Source organism: Hemicordylus capensis, chromosome 4 (assembly GCF_027244095.1).
Source record: "Hemicordylus capensis ecotype Gifberg chromosome 4, rHemCap1.1.pri, whole genome shotgun sequence".
Lineage (NCBI taxonomy): Eukaryota > Metazoa > Chordata > Lepidosauria > Squamata > Cordylidae > Hemicordylus > Hemicordylus capensis.
The window spans coordinates 24784459-24799894 of NC_069660.1; positions in this window are offsets into that span (position 1 = coordinate 24784459).

The window sequence follows — 15436 nt, forward strand, 5'->3', positions numbered from 1 at the left end:
CCTATGACATTCCAGAATAGCATGATTTCTCACTGATACATTCAAATAATGGAAAGGCTAACTGTGAGCAGTTACATTAGACCTCGTTCCCTAGGTGAGAAGATCCCGAAGGTCACTGATGCAAATTTGTGTTTTCCTATTCAGGCCATGTTCTTTCATTATCTGGTTTGTGTGCACACCAAAATCTTCCTCCCGGCTTTTATAAGGAAGCATTTCTTCCATCCGCATGTGCTGCTGTTAACTTGCAGAGCAGTCTCACATCGTCCTGATTCAATAACAGGCAGCAGTTCAAGCCAGGATTCCCTTTCTAAATGGCTCGCCATCCTGCTTGCACCACATGTAAGTCATACCAGGAAGGTCTGGCTAGGATCCATATATTTGTACAGAAGGCAATTACAGCATTTCCCCCGTCCATTTACACTTTTATTGTATTGCCTATAAGGTTTCACTTGTGAGCTCCCGTTTAGAGTAACCCAGGTGCCGCATGCTGGCACCACTGCATTATGAGCAAGAGGGGAGATAAAGAACAGAGGCTTGCTACAGCAGAAATTGGGGAAGGTTCCATAAGTCAGGTAAGAGGAGAAAAAAGGTAAGATATTTTGACTTTATTAGCTATAAACTCCAGTTTAGCCAGGGATCAAAGCATGTAGTAGGCACCAATAAAGTAAATAGAGTTGCTGGCATATTTTCTCTCTCCTTTGTCATGGAAAGAGAGAGACACCTAGTGGTTAAAGCAGGTGAGACCTAAAGCAAAAACAAAAGGAAAGGAAAGGTTGTGCCATCGAGTCGGTGTTGCGTCCTAGCGACCACAGCACCATGTAGTTTTCTTGGTAGAATTTAGGAGGGGTTTACCATTGCCATCTCCCGCACAGTATGAGATGATGCTTTTCAGCATCTTCCTATATCACTGCTGCCCGATATAAGAGTTTTCCACATTCTGGGAAACACACCAGCAGGGATTCGAACCAATAGCCTACTGCTGTCTAGGCAGGTTACTTCCCAGCTGCCCTATTAAGTGACTAAAGCAAAAACAAGCTCCCGCCCAAATTAAGAGAAAAAAATAGGGCTGAACTAAGAATGCTGAGCCAAAAACACTCTTTATTTTTTAAATTTGTGTTCATGTTTCTTTGGCATTATACTATGGGAAAGCGATAGGTTCAGTGGAACTTTAGGAATATGTTAGGCCTGTGCAAATTCAGATTTGAAAATTTAGATTTCATCTGAAATTGCCCCAAATTGGTAAAGATCGGTAAAATCTGAATTTTTAATAATCTGATCAGTGAAGTTAGAATTAATTCTGAAATATCAAAATTAATTTCAGAAATACTTCAGAATTTCAGAATTAGCAAAATGGAATAGGATTTTCCCCCATAGAGGTGAATGGAGATATTTGAAATGATGGTTCAAGTAGGGCTTCAGACCCAGAACCTTTTGTAAAGTTCTGGCTTGAAACATGCCAGATTTCACCATTTTTAGCTATTTTAAAAGAAAAATTTCAAAAAATCATCAAAAATCAGAGGATTGACCCTTAGCTTTGTGTGGTGTGTGTGTGTGTGTGTGTGTGTGTGTGTGTGTGTGTGTGTGTGTGTGTGTTAAACAGAATCCTGCTAATGTGAACTCCATGTTTTCCAGATTTCACAACTGTATGTCTGTCTATCCAGGAGATATAAAACGGGGAACAAAAGGGGCATGCTTTTTCCCTTGTCATGAAGGCGAAAGGCAGATTGCTCAACATCCTGTCGAAAGGATGGACCAAGGTGGGTCTTCCGTTTCAGAATTTTTTTGTAAAGTTCTGGCTTGAAATAAGCCACATTTCACCATTTTAAGCCATTTCCCCCCAAAATTTAAACCATTCAAAAAATATCAGGGGATTGACCAACTCTCTTCCAATTCACTACTGGGGACCCTGTCCTCCTTCTGCACATTTGTGGCAAGCTTCAAGAATCTAGGACCAAATTTTGATTTTAGGTGATTTTTAAATTTCCCCATTGGCTACTATGGGGGGAAAAATCAGAATTTAAGTTGGAATTTGGATTTGAATTCTGAATATGATCCAATATCCTATATTGCCAGAGCCCATAGAATCCGAATCTGATACTGAGACCATTCACACGATGGGAGAAAATCGGGCTAGCGGAGGCTAGCCCAATTTCCTCCCATCGTGTGAACCACCAGGTCAGCTGCAAGTGCGGTGGTTCTTAAGCAGGTCACCCACTTAAGTAGCCCTGCCCTGAAACTGGGTTTGTGAAGTGAGTGCTCCGCAAACCCGGTTTTTCTAATCATGTGTTGCTGTGGCGCAGCTCCACGCCATGGCAACTCACGAGTAGACCCCCGACTGGGAGGCTGAAAAGCAGCCTCCCGGCTCGGGGGTCTCTCCAGCATGCCCGGCGTGCTCGCGCAGGGCATGCTGGAACTTCCGGCGGCCGTGTGGCCCCCGATCCCACCAGCCCCCACCATCTCCGTAACGGAGCCGGTGGTCGTGTGGGCGGCCGGTTCGGCCACCTGGAGCAGACTGACTGCTCGTGTGCGGGGAGAGTGGGCTAAGCCCGCTCTCCCCGCTAACCCTCCCAAGGCAGGTCTCCTTGATCATAAGACCTGCCTCTATGTCAGATTCAGATTCAGATTGGGTTGAATCCAAATCCAAATCCATATTATCTGAACACACACAGGCCTAGAATATGTTTTTGTTTTCATCAACTGAGTTCACTGTGTAGTCCTCCCATGATGTCTTGGTGTCATGTGTTGTGTGATGCAAAATCATTTCCCTTGCTACAGTCTTCAATTCCCTTTTCAGCATATACCAGCTGGCTTAGTTGCTCTGGGCTCAGTGGTTATTCACATGCTAGTTGGGTTGGGTACCATGTCAAAGCCATCTGCCCTCAAAGTTTATCTAACTATAGGGCCATTCACTCATTTCCTCTCCATACATCCAGCGACTGCACAGAGGAAGAAACTGGGCCACACCCGCTAGCCCTGTCCCAATATGTGTGCTTCCAATGTACACTATGTACATAGAACTGTATAACTGTTGGGTTCCTCCACACAGTCAGGAATTTTGATCATTCCAGGATTCCCAGTTCCATAGAGGTACCCTGTACTAGGGCTGTACATGTTTGCAAATGTTGGGATCAGGTCCAACCCAATCTGACATGCAGGGCCTATGGGGGGGCTCTGGGAGGGGGTGCACTGGGAGGGGGTGCTGGGAGCCTATGGGGGAGTGCTGGGGAAGCCTGACGTCCAAAAGGGGGCCTGGGAGCCAAAAACATTCCCAAAAGATACCTGCAATCAAGTTTTCCCAGAAAGCATACTGAAACTTCAAAGCACCAATGGAGAACTACATGTAAGAGACTGGCTTGTCTGGAGTCAACAGAAACAAGCATCATATTGCTTTCCATGATGATTATTTTGGTACATGACAGTAAATAGTCTCAAGACTAGCACTTCTGCGTCTAAATCTGCACTGGTATCTGTTGGAAATTCTCTGTGGTGAGAGAATCCCTTTCTCATTATGGCAGAGTGCACAGAGGCACACCACAGCGGAATTTAGTTAGGCATGTGTGTATGCTGAGAGTAAAGTAACTTGGAGCCAATTCATAGTTTCAAATTAATATAAAAGGCATTTATTAAGGAACTCCATTCTAGATAGGAAAGTGAGGAGTTAGGATCTCTAATCTATCTATCTAGCTGGATGCAGATGGATTCTGCATCCTCTCTGCACATATGGTGCAGGGAGAGAGGCTTGCCATGTTGCAAGGTAGGCGGGCAGGTAGGAAGAGAGAGGGAAGGAAGGAAGTTGAATCCCCTAAGAGTAGCAATCTACATTTCAAAGGGATAGCATCAGAGCAGTGGAGAAGTGATGACAAATGTCTTGACCCTCTAGCCCTCTGATTTACTAGTCTCTCCTCCACTGTCTAAGACAAAGAGACAGCGCAAAGTCCTTTAACTTCCAACAGTATCTGCTGAAGGCTGGGATTCTAATGGGAAGAGGCGGAAACTTTCCTACAGGAGCCCAAAACATGGAAAAGGCAATAGTCACAGAGAATGCTACCTAGCTTGGCGAGAACTAGAAAGTCACCTGCTGTCTGGGACAGAAGTTGACACCATCTTAGAAGTGTCAATCAAAACTGACGTTGTGAAATGGTACAATCTTTAAAAGTGCATCATTGATGTTGCACTCTTCTTAGGAGAACGTGGTCTGGCATTTACTGGTTCATCCCATCAAACTGGTGTTTCAAACAATGGACACTTTTTAGGACTCATTGAACTGCTCTCCAGGTGGGACCCCTTGTGAAACAACACATTTTGCTGGAGAGGCAATCTGCAAAGTACTTTGCAGTAATCGTAGATGCCAATAGTAGTTAAAAGAAATGCAACATTTACCCTCAGTACATAAAGCAAATTTTGTAAATGCACAGGTAAAGCCATTAGATCTGTTGAACTTGTTAACAGAGTACAGATTGGGTGACCTGTTTCCAAATGTTTGTGTTAGCTTAAGAATACTATTAACAATTCCAGCAACAGTCGCTTCTGCAGAGAGGTCATTTAGCAAACTCAAACTAATTAAGAATTATTTAAGGTCTACAGTGTCTCAGGAATGTTTTGTGGATTTGGCCAGGCTAAGTATTGAATCAAACATTGCCAGAACAATTAATTTTCATGTTGCGATTCAAAAATTTTCCAAAAAAAAAAAAAAGGCCAGGAAAGCTCTTTTAAAAAGTAAATACTAAGCCTATCTACCTTTAAAAAAACTTTTTTACTAATAATTATGTGTTCTGATGATCTGATCTGCATTGCAATATAAAAGGATGTTTCAATGTGAATTCTTTCTCCTTATCTGTATTGTAGCATAAACAAAGATGTTCAAATCAAATGTGCCTTCTTCTCTCTGATCCTCTTTTATTTTATTTATATTTATCATGGAGGGAGTATAGGAGCATAAGGCCTCAAATGCAGAAAATCAACAGAGTGCTCCATTCCACCTCTCTCTCATCTTCCATACCCTTTTTGGCCTTACAGGCTACAACTCATGGCATAAAATCGTAGGGGATAAAAACAGGATGACTAATGGAGAAGGGAAGGGGGCCCAAAAGCAACTTTGTACCCTCTGATAAAATTCCTCTCAGAGGCCCTGCTGACATGATCCCATAAATGCCGGCTGAGGGTCTTTGGGACCCGTCAGAATGTCAGAGTCAGGGTTGCCTACCACCCACCAAACAGCAAAGCAATTGGAGAATTTTGCGATTATTTGTGAATTTTTGAAGGGTTTTTTTTTTTTCATTTTTTATTCCTCCCATAGAGAATAATGGGGTTTCCAGCAAATGCATCACTTCATGCTGGGAGGAAAGGGATGGCCCAGAGCAGAGTGTGGTGGGTGGTAGTGCCCAATGGGGGCAAGGAAGCTACCAGAATTATTTCAAAGGAATGGGGCAAAGGGCTGATTTTTTGTGATTTGTTGAAGTTTACCCATCTATAAGGTTTTTCCCATAGGGAATAATGGAGGTTTCCGCAGCTCCATAACTGCACTTGGGGGGTGCTGGGGTGGCCCAGAGCAAGAGGTGGTGTAGTGTACAGAGTGCCAACCACCCCCATGGGTTGCTAACCCATGGGGTACTGGGTTTTGTTGTTTCTGAGGTATTCTGAATGTAGATTCTCTGTCAGCATATGAGATTTTCAATGACAAACCATAAATTCACTCTCATTTGCTACCAGAGAATCTACACTCAGAACACCTCAGAAACAACAAAACCCAGTACCCCATGGGTTAGCAACCCATGGGGGTGGTTGGCACCCTATGTGCAATGCACCACCACTCGCTCTGGGCCACCCCAGTGCCCCCCAAGTGCAGTTATGCAGCTGCGGAAACCTCCATTATTCCCAATGGGGAAAATGTTAAAGATGCACAAACTTCATTAATTCTTTAAAAATCAGCCCTTTGCCCAATTCCTTTGAAATAAATTGTGGTAGCTTCTTTGCCACCATTGGGCACTACCACTCACCACACTCCACTCTTGGCCACAACTTTCCCTCCGACGTGACTCCACATAGAGAATAATGGTCAAAAATAATAATACATTCATTAAAAATTGTAGGAGTGTCTGATTGCTTTGGGGTTTGGGTGGTAGTTGGCACCCATTGGTGCCTACCAACTGACCCAGTTTTGGAGGCTCAAACTGGTTTGAATCAGTTCAAACCAGTTCAAAGCATTTTGAAACAGGCTAAAATCCAAACTGAACCAAAGGGGGGTTCGAGCAAGACCAAAACCGAATCTCCCCACCCCAGTTCAAACTTGAACCGAACCAGGCAAACTGGTTTTCTGCACATCCCTACCTGTATTGCTGGCCCTGAAAGCTCTTCCCAACAGTGGCAGAAGATCTGCTCCACCTCGGACCCGATCCTCCATCACTGCTGGGAAGAGCTTGCAAGGCCAAAGATGCAGGGAGGTAAGCACCTTCTACACTACCCTTAAAGGTGCCTCCCACGGCCCATGGCCCCCATGGCACTCACACCAGCTGCTAAATATGGCCATGGCCTTGCCGTGGGCCAAACCTGGCCACTCCCACCCGAGCAAACACTTTCAGAAGAGAGAGAACAAGGGACCAAAATGCCCTCCTGTGTAGTGCAAACGGCGCTCCATGGTAAATGGAAGGGGTGAGGAGCATGCAAACCAGGGCCAGGAAGGCCCAGCTGCACTGTCATTCCTCCTCCATTCCTTCTAGGCTCTCTCAGTCACTTAGAGCTTTTTGTTGGTCAGAAGGTCCTGCTGTGCTACCACTGCACCTCCTTCCATCGCCCCTCAATTGGAGCATAAACGCTACATCGACAGCTGCAGGAGCCTTAAAATAACTTCTATGAACAGAAGTGCCACGGTATTTCTGCCAGAAAATATGGTGAGCTAGTATGTTGTGTAGTGCAAGGATGTTTTACTAGCTGGTTCCACTGTTGGGGGGGGGGGAGGGACTCCAGGAATAGCTTCCAGTCAAACCTAGATCACCCCCAGCTAGGTTGAGGACTAATATGGATGAAAAACATCACCATGCAGGGATATTGCAAATATACTGAATGGAAAGAAGGCCTCTCGTCATTTGGGAAGGAACATTTGAATTTGAGCTGAGTATTATGGCATGGTGGGGAAATGACTTGCCTAGCATGCATTTGGTTGCCGGTTCGAATCCCTGCTGGTATGTTTCCCAGACCTGTATTGGGCAGCAGCGATATAGGAAGATGATGAAAGGCATCATCTCATACTGCGTGGGAGATGGCAATGGTAAACCTCTCCTGTATTCTACCAAAGGAAAACCACAGGGCTCTGTAGTCACCAGGAGTCGACACCAACTCAACGGCACACTTTCCCTTTACCGGGGCATAACGATAGGGGGCAGGCAGGGCACGTGCCCTGGGCGCCACTTGCTAGGGGGTGCAAAAAACAAAGTGCCATGGCCCCCCGCCGATCCCCTCCCTTCCCCCCAAATTTTTTTTCTTGTTGGCAGCAGCAGTCTGCAAAGGAGCGCGTGTGGCGCCCCCTCCCCCATGAGCGGTCCCCCCCCATTGCTTGGCTCCGGCTGGGCGCCGTGGCGCAAAAAGTTTGCTGCTTGCCTTCGGCTTGCCTTCTGCGATGGACCTCTCTTCGTCACCAACAATGTCTCTTCGTCACAACGGACCTCAGGGCTCACTCCCTGCCCCGCCCCCGAGTCACGCATGCATGTCCCAGCTTGCCTCCTGCACGCAGCTGTTGTTTTAGGGACGCTCTCTAAAGCGGGCAGTGCCGAGCCTAGTCGCCCTTTCCTCCGCGTCCCTCGGGGCTTTGCCTCCTCCCCGCAGCGCTCCCCGCCGTCTCTGCCGCTCCAGCACCAGCAGCTCACTGGCGGCGGCGGCTGCTCGGGAAGCGGCGGGAGCTTTGTCAACGTGACGGAGTTCGGCGCGGAGTGCCTGCACTTGGCGGAGGTGCCGCCCGCTTTCCTGGAGAAGACGCCGCAGGGCAAGGCACTGCGGAAGCAGCGCAGCTTCTGCAGGAGCCCCGACGGCAGGAGCAGGCCCTAGTGCTTCTACAGGAACGCCCGAGGCAGGGTCGACTGGGGCTACTGTGGCTGCCGGCAAGGTGAGGGAGCGCAAGAGTGGTGCGCGCGCAGACGCTTCAGGCGCCGCGGTTATGAGTTCTGTGGATTCGAACTGGCGCTTCAGCTCCGCTAGCCCAGTTTGCCCAGGACAGCCCCTCTTTCCTGGGACCTGTCTTCGGTAAAGCACTATCCCTGGGGTGTTTGTTTTTGGGAGGAGCGGGGTAGAGGAGAGAGGATACCCCCTTCCCGGGTGTGCAAATCCACTAACAAACACTCCCCCCACTTCAAATAGTCATCAAAGTTGCTGAATATTTTTCTGTTGCAGGGATTCGACAATAGACACCACCGGATCTATTGCTGCAGCCGAGCGGAGAACTTAGCATCTTTAAATCTTGCCCCACAGGCGTGCCATCTTTGACACCTTCGATTCGGAAGCTCCGTCCTAAGTTCAGTGAGCTTACTTCCAGGTAAATGTGTTTAGGGTTGCAAGCAGTCTTTGAGGGCCAAAACCTAGTGAGTGCGTGTGTGCAGACAATAAAACAAATCAAAATAATTGCTGGGGTCAGTTTGTTATCATGCTTGCTCCAGAAGCCAGTGCCATAGGGACAGACAATTGCAAAATAGATGAATATACTTACAGTGCTAAGGAAAGTTGAAAAAAGCCTCCTGCAGTGTGCCATGTGGGGGAGGAAGGAAACGCTCCGGCAAGGAGCTTTGGTGTGAGAGCAGTAGGGGTGCTACAAGCCACTGGGAGTGTCCCTGTTTTGAAATTTGGATGATCTGAGCCGGTTGGGACAGGGCAGGGTGGAGAAGAGGCCGTAAAGTCTCCAACATCCAGCAGCATTCAGGTCCGACAAAATTTGCTTAAGTGACCCTGCTGAGCAAGGTGCCTGCTATAATGAGGTGCTTTAATTCAAGAGGGGCTGGCATGAGTTTCTTGGTTTCCCCCTACGTTATTTTCCAAAACGCACACACTAAATTTAACAGCATCGCTGAAAAGAACAGGAGTCTCGGAATTCTCCCCCGCCCGCAAAGCGGAACGCTTCTTTCGCAGCTTGAGATCCGGCAGGCCGTTGTTTGAGGAGGGATGACGGTGCCCTCTTGCCTCCTCCCGCGCAGTATGAGATGATGCCTTTCAGCATCTTCCTATATCGCTGCTGTCCAATCTAGATGTTTCCCATAGTCCGAGAAACATACCAGTGGGAATTTGAACTGGCAACCTCTAGCTTGCTAGTCAAGTCATTTCCCTGTAGTGCTATTATGTAGCTAATAACAACCAAGAAGGGCAACAACACATATAGAGACCTGAGCATCCTGACCACCAGGGCTTTTAGCTGTTTTATTGGTTTTATTGTGTTTTAATAGTTTGATTTTAATTGTTAATTTGTTTTTAATTGTTTTTATCATGTTGTGAACTGCCCTGAGCCTTATCGGAAGGGTGGTATACAAATCAATCAATTAATCAATCAATCAATCAATCAATCAATCAATCAAATAAATAAATAAATAAATAAATAAATAAATAAATAAATAAATAAATAAGTTTACCTACACATTGCTTAACAGAATAGGTGAAATATGACCCTTAGCACTGCTTTAGATTCCAACTACAGCTGGTATTGTTTGGAAGGGATAATGGTGAGGATACAAGGAAACCCAGAAGATATTTCATTACTGCTTGGAGCACAGGATGATCAATCTGTCCTCGTGAAAATGAATGCTTGAGCAAAAGATAGAAAGAAAGAAAGAAAGAACAGAGTGACGTCTGATTCCAGTGCCAAAAATCATTGAATCCTTAAGCACTTTTTAGAGCTCTAGAGTAGCAATGCCCCATTGTTTTATATCCAGGATTATTTAATTGGTTACAGTCCTGATGTGTTTAAAGTAATTGGCTTATTCCAGTGCAAAGTTCTAAGCACTTCTCAAGTCCCATTGATTTCAGTGGGATTTATGTCGCTGTGTTATTCACTCGATCATCCACATTCTCTTATGCAGATGAAGAAATAGTAAATGTTGAGCCTTGTTAATGTGGTTTGACCTAAACAATTAAATCTGCTGGCTCCCTCTCTTTCTAAACAGATAACCCTTCTCCCACCATACACACATTTTATCTGCCCATCTATCGATCTAATCACTCATATACAGAGACATTTGGCTCTGTATCCATTAGCAGCAGAAGTAACAACCTGGACATAGACCTGACATTTTTTCATGAAGGAAGCTGACCTTAGAAGTTGGATGAAATCCAAACTGAAATTGGAAATGATTCAAAGGAGAGCCACAAGAATGATAACAAATCTGGAAAATAAATCCTATGAGGAGGGAATGGAGGAGCTATTATGTATTTTATAGATTACATTTCTACCCCATGCTTCCTTCAAGGAGCATCTACACATAATCTCATCCAAACAGCTTGCAACAATAATCTTCATCCCATTAGACCTAGGGCCCACCTTTAATGTGATCCAAGACAGTAAGACCCAATTTAATTGTTGCTGCTGCTGCTGCAGCAGCAGCAGCAGCAGCAGCATATATTTCTCTTTCTCCTTTTCTCCCAGAAATAGCCAAATACAAAAGTGGTGCTTTTGCAGATTTTAATGGTTGTGTAGAAGAAGTCATTTCAGGAGGTGCTATGCAGGGCAGAGAAAAGGTGTGCCTCTTGAAGGCACATGTGCTATGCAACTGTTGGAGATACATTCCGCTTTTGCAGCTGGTAATTCTCTTTCTCTCCTGCTTTTTTGTTTAAACCATAAACAACACTGACACTAAAATTGTGAGGTACCACCAGTATGACACACCTGAAGTCAGGGCATGGTCAGCTCTCCAGCTGAAGACCGATGGCTTACAGAACCAAACCGACTGAGCCTGGATTATGTATCTGCTTCATGAGCTGTCAAACCATTATCTAGACCAGGGCTGCTCAACTTCGGCCCTTCTGCAGATGTTGGCCTACAACTCCCATAATCCTTGGCTACTGGCCACTGTCACTGGGAACTATGGGAGTTGTAGTCCAAAAACAGCTGGAGGGCCTAAGTTGAGCAGGCCTGATCTAGACCCTTTAGATATGGTTCAAAGGGCCCCTTCACTGCCATGCCTGGAGTGCAGTAGCCTGAAACAAAGAAGGTTAAAACGGAGTGTGCTGATCTTTCAAATATTTAAAAAGTTCTCAGACTTGGCAGGGATGTATCTCTAACTGGGCAGATGTGTCCTAAGAACACAGGCTGCCCTGGATCCCCCAAGAAGAGGGGCTTCTGAGGGCTGCTCAGCTGCCACCCTCTCCTCACCTCTTACCTCTGTTATGGCCCCACTAAGCCCACAGTCCCCACACATGGCCCAGCTTGCTACGGTTTGCCGGCCATGATGTCATTATACCATGTGGCGGCTGGCAAACCTTAGCAAGTCAGCCATGCGGCAGCTACTTCAGGCTTAATGGAGCCACTGTGGAGGTGGCAGGTGAGCAGCAGGGGGAGGCTGCCGGTGAAGGGATGACTGTGGTGGGGGACTGTGGTGGTAGAGGCCAAGACCCACCTACAAATTTGAACACAGCGTGTCACCAACATCGCTACACCAAAGGAAGCAGAGGAAGATAATGGTGCTGAAGATAACAGGACATAACTGGCTGGATGCAGATGGTACTTCCCTCCCAACCACCCAACACACCTGGAAAGGAGTGAGAGCACACCTACCATCCCTGCTTGCTCAGTGGACCGGCTCCTCCTTCCCCAAGGCCATCACATGTGAATCAGACCTATGTGCATAAATCCACTGCCATAGTCCAAAACAGCATGATATATTTGCTTAATGAAAGCTATGTAATCGACAACATGATTTTGGCCTAAGCACATTGAATATTAAGTGTGTAGGTAAACCATATTCAACCATGGCATCCCCTCATGGACATCTGATGATGTTAGAAATGAGGTCAGCATGCAAGTGGCTTGAGAAACCAGGTGAATTCTAAACCCCTCCACATGATGGGCTGGACGGGTGGGGTATTATTATCCAATGCAACCCCATGGTTTTAAACTATTTTAAACATTAGGGAAAACTTCCTAATAATAAGTGAGTTCGGGGATGAACCAGGGATCTGCTTAGGGAGATGATCTAAGTTTTTAAATTTGGAATGCCCCCTCAGAAGAGCTTTGCCATGCTCCCTCCCCATCAGTGTTATTTATTTATTTATTATATAAGTGCCCAGAGATGCAGGTTTTGGGTGGTATAGAAATAATTTGAATAAATAAATTTAAGCCCCAAGGTTCTGCCTCTGTGTGGTTCTTAAGAAACAACAGAAGACACATCTTTTTAGAGAGGCTTTTTAATATTCTATCCTCTGCTTTTATCTTAGTGTTAAGTTTTTCATTGATAACTTTTAATTTTTTAATTGTGGTTTTAGCCTAGTCTTTTAACTCTTTAACCATATTATTATTTTTTATTCTACACTGTATTTTATGTTGTATCTTATTCTATATCGTATCTATTTTATTAATGTTGTAAGTCACCCTGAGCAGTAGTGCACTGAAGAGGTGGGATGATGAGAATGATGATGATGACGATGATAAATCAAAATCAAAATCAGATAGAATAGAGTTCAGAAGTGCTTAGAGACAAGAATTCTCTTCCAAATATGCAGGTGGACTAGAGGCTGGGAGGAAAGAACTCAATAAAACACATGTTCTCTCCTGTAGATCTTATCTGTTTATTACTTTGATTGCAGTATTGTCCAATTAATATTTCAGAAGGGATTCCAGTGTAGAGTAGCCTATTAAAATCCCGCTGCAAGCAGCTTTGTAGAAATCTTTCACCCAAAGCCAGGTTCTGTGTGGTACACCAACTGATCCCTCTCACTCTGCCAAGCTAATGACCTCTCCAGCTAATTCATTTCACAATGATGCAGAGATAAATAGGCTGAAAAATTGATTCTGATCATCAGTAACCACAGGTACACATTTGTCCAACAGGTTGTGACAACCCGTTGACATGAAATGTCATAAAAGATACTTGAGGCATAAAAGGAATACAAAGCTTTTGGAGACAACATTATTTCTCTGGGTTTTATTTTCTTGCCACAGGACAGCTCCAGTGGAAGGTAGTCAGATATCAGATGCAGTTGATTTAAAGGGCCATCATTTCAACACCCAGATTATGGAATTTTCTGTCTGGCTTATAATTGAACTTCTCAACTGTACATAAAGTTCTGCTGAATCAATCACTGTGAGAATGAAGGCTGAAAGAGGGCATGTACTGAACTGAACAAAAAGAAACCCCACAAAAACCCACTAGATGCAATCAGCAGCCAAAGGGAATGTACTAGATGGACAAAACTTCCAACTGCGTAGTCTCAAATTGCTGTTTGTATCACATATTTACATGAGAAAAAAAGTTCAGAAATAAAAGGAATGTTTATCTTCCTTCCTTATGAATTAAACTCAAAGTGGAGCTATGGAGAATGTCTTCAGCAGTGATGGTGTCTGGCATACTGTGCAACTTTCTGTTTGCATTTTAATAGAACATGTGCACAGTTGCACAAGAGCACTCTTCTTTCTGATGGCTGTCCATCGCACAGTTGCATTCACACATATTTGTGTGTTTTGAGCAAGGGTGCTTCTGATCAGCTGCGCAGCTGTTCTATTACTGTAAAATACATATGGAACATTGCACAGTATAAGAACAGAGGAAGCTGCCATATATTGAGTCAGACCATAGGTCCATCTTGCTCAGTATTGTCTACACAGATTGGCAGCGGCTTCTCCAAGGTTGCAGGCAGGAATCTCTCTCAGCTCTATCTTGGAGTTGCCAAGGAGAGAACTGGGAACCTTCTGCATGCAAGCATGCAGATGCTCGTCCCAGAGCAGCTCCACCCCCTGATGGGAATATCTTACAGTGCTCACACTTCTAGTCTCCATTCAAATGCAACCAGGACAAGACCAGATCTCCTCCCATGACAGCAGTATGTCAGCTGGTGCCTATTTCTCTTGCTGCGGGACAAGGTGATACATTGTTTAATTTAAGCAAGTGCCTAGATCATGGTAGGTTCTTTAGCTTTTTATAATTTTCAGTTTTAATTTGAACCTAATAATGATTGTGGTTTTTAATCTGACAACTTTTGGGGGGATTTTTTTTTTTGTTTAATTTGGTTAGTTTTATTACTTTTATTGTATATGGTGTCTATCTTATTGTTGTGAACCACCCCAAGCAGTAGTGCACTGGAGGGGTGGGGTATAAATATTTTAAATTAATTAATTAATCGATCAAGGGTAGGTAATGGGTGTTGTGTGCAAAAAGTCCTCAGTTCCATCCCTGTCATCTCTGATCAGATAGCAGGTGATGGGAAAGACCTCTGCCAAAATTCTGGGAAGCTGCAGTTAGGGCTGGAACCAAAATTTATCCAAAGTGATATTTAAAAAGAGAAGTTCAAGGTCCCTCCAAAAAAGAAACTGAAATCCAAAGAGGTTCCTCCTGGGATAAACATTGCAAGACTTTCTAAAATGGCAGCTGACAGCCTTCTTCAGTACACATGTGTGGGAAGGGGGATTTTGGCTGATGATCCCTGCTTCTGGAAGTGTTCTGTGCCGTTCAAAAACATGTCCCTGAGGGCCACACAGCCCTCAAGGAATATCTGTGGAAGGCACAGAGCATTTTCAAAGGCAAGGAAGATCAAGGAGAAATTGTGAAAACTGAAGAAGCAGAGAACCCTCCAAGTGTGTTAAGAGTAGCCTCAAACTGCCTACATTCATAAATCAAATGAAACCGGAAGTGAATGGGCATCTGGTTTGAATTTCTGGATGTCTGAGTGTGGGCAACTGCAGTTCAAAAAGAAAATGGACTCACAGTTTCCCTCCCGAGAATCTGATTTGTACTTTTGGGCTGTAGTGAGTTTCACTGCCAGGACCTCCGGTTTATCAGTGACACCATTTCATCTGGACGTGGCATGACAATCTGGTTGTTTTGCAACCAAAATTGAGGGAGGAAGTTCCTCCCTCCCTCTGGCTGCTATTGGCTATTCTTCAGTCAAGAAGAAAGCCCAGGCAGCAGTTCCACTTCTGCAGTCTCCCTGACTGCAGAGAGGGAGCTCTCCATGATACCCAAAGTTGGACGGGAGAGCGGGGAGTAGAACTGCGTTCATTGTTATATGCAATGGCAGCTACTATGTTCTGTTCTTTACTCAAAATGTAAGCCAGTTTCTCCACATCCCTAGTCTCTGAAGCCAGTCAGAGCAGTTCTGGGCTTGATGAATCCATGGTCCGACTCAGTCTAAGTCAGGTTAATATAGTCACTTTCTCTTTAGGGCTGCTCACATGATCATTAATGGAGTAAGACAAGTGTCCTGCCTAGTTTCAGGAATAGTGCGTGCTCCCAATTTTCAGTTGCATTCTAGCGAAAAT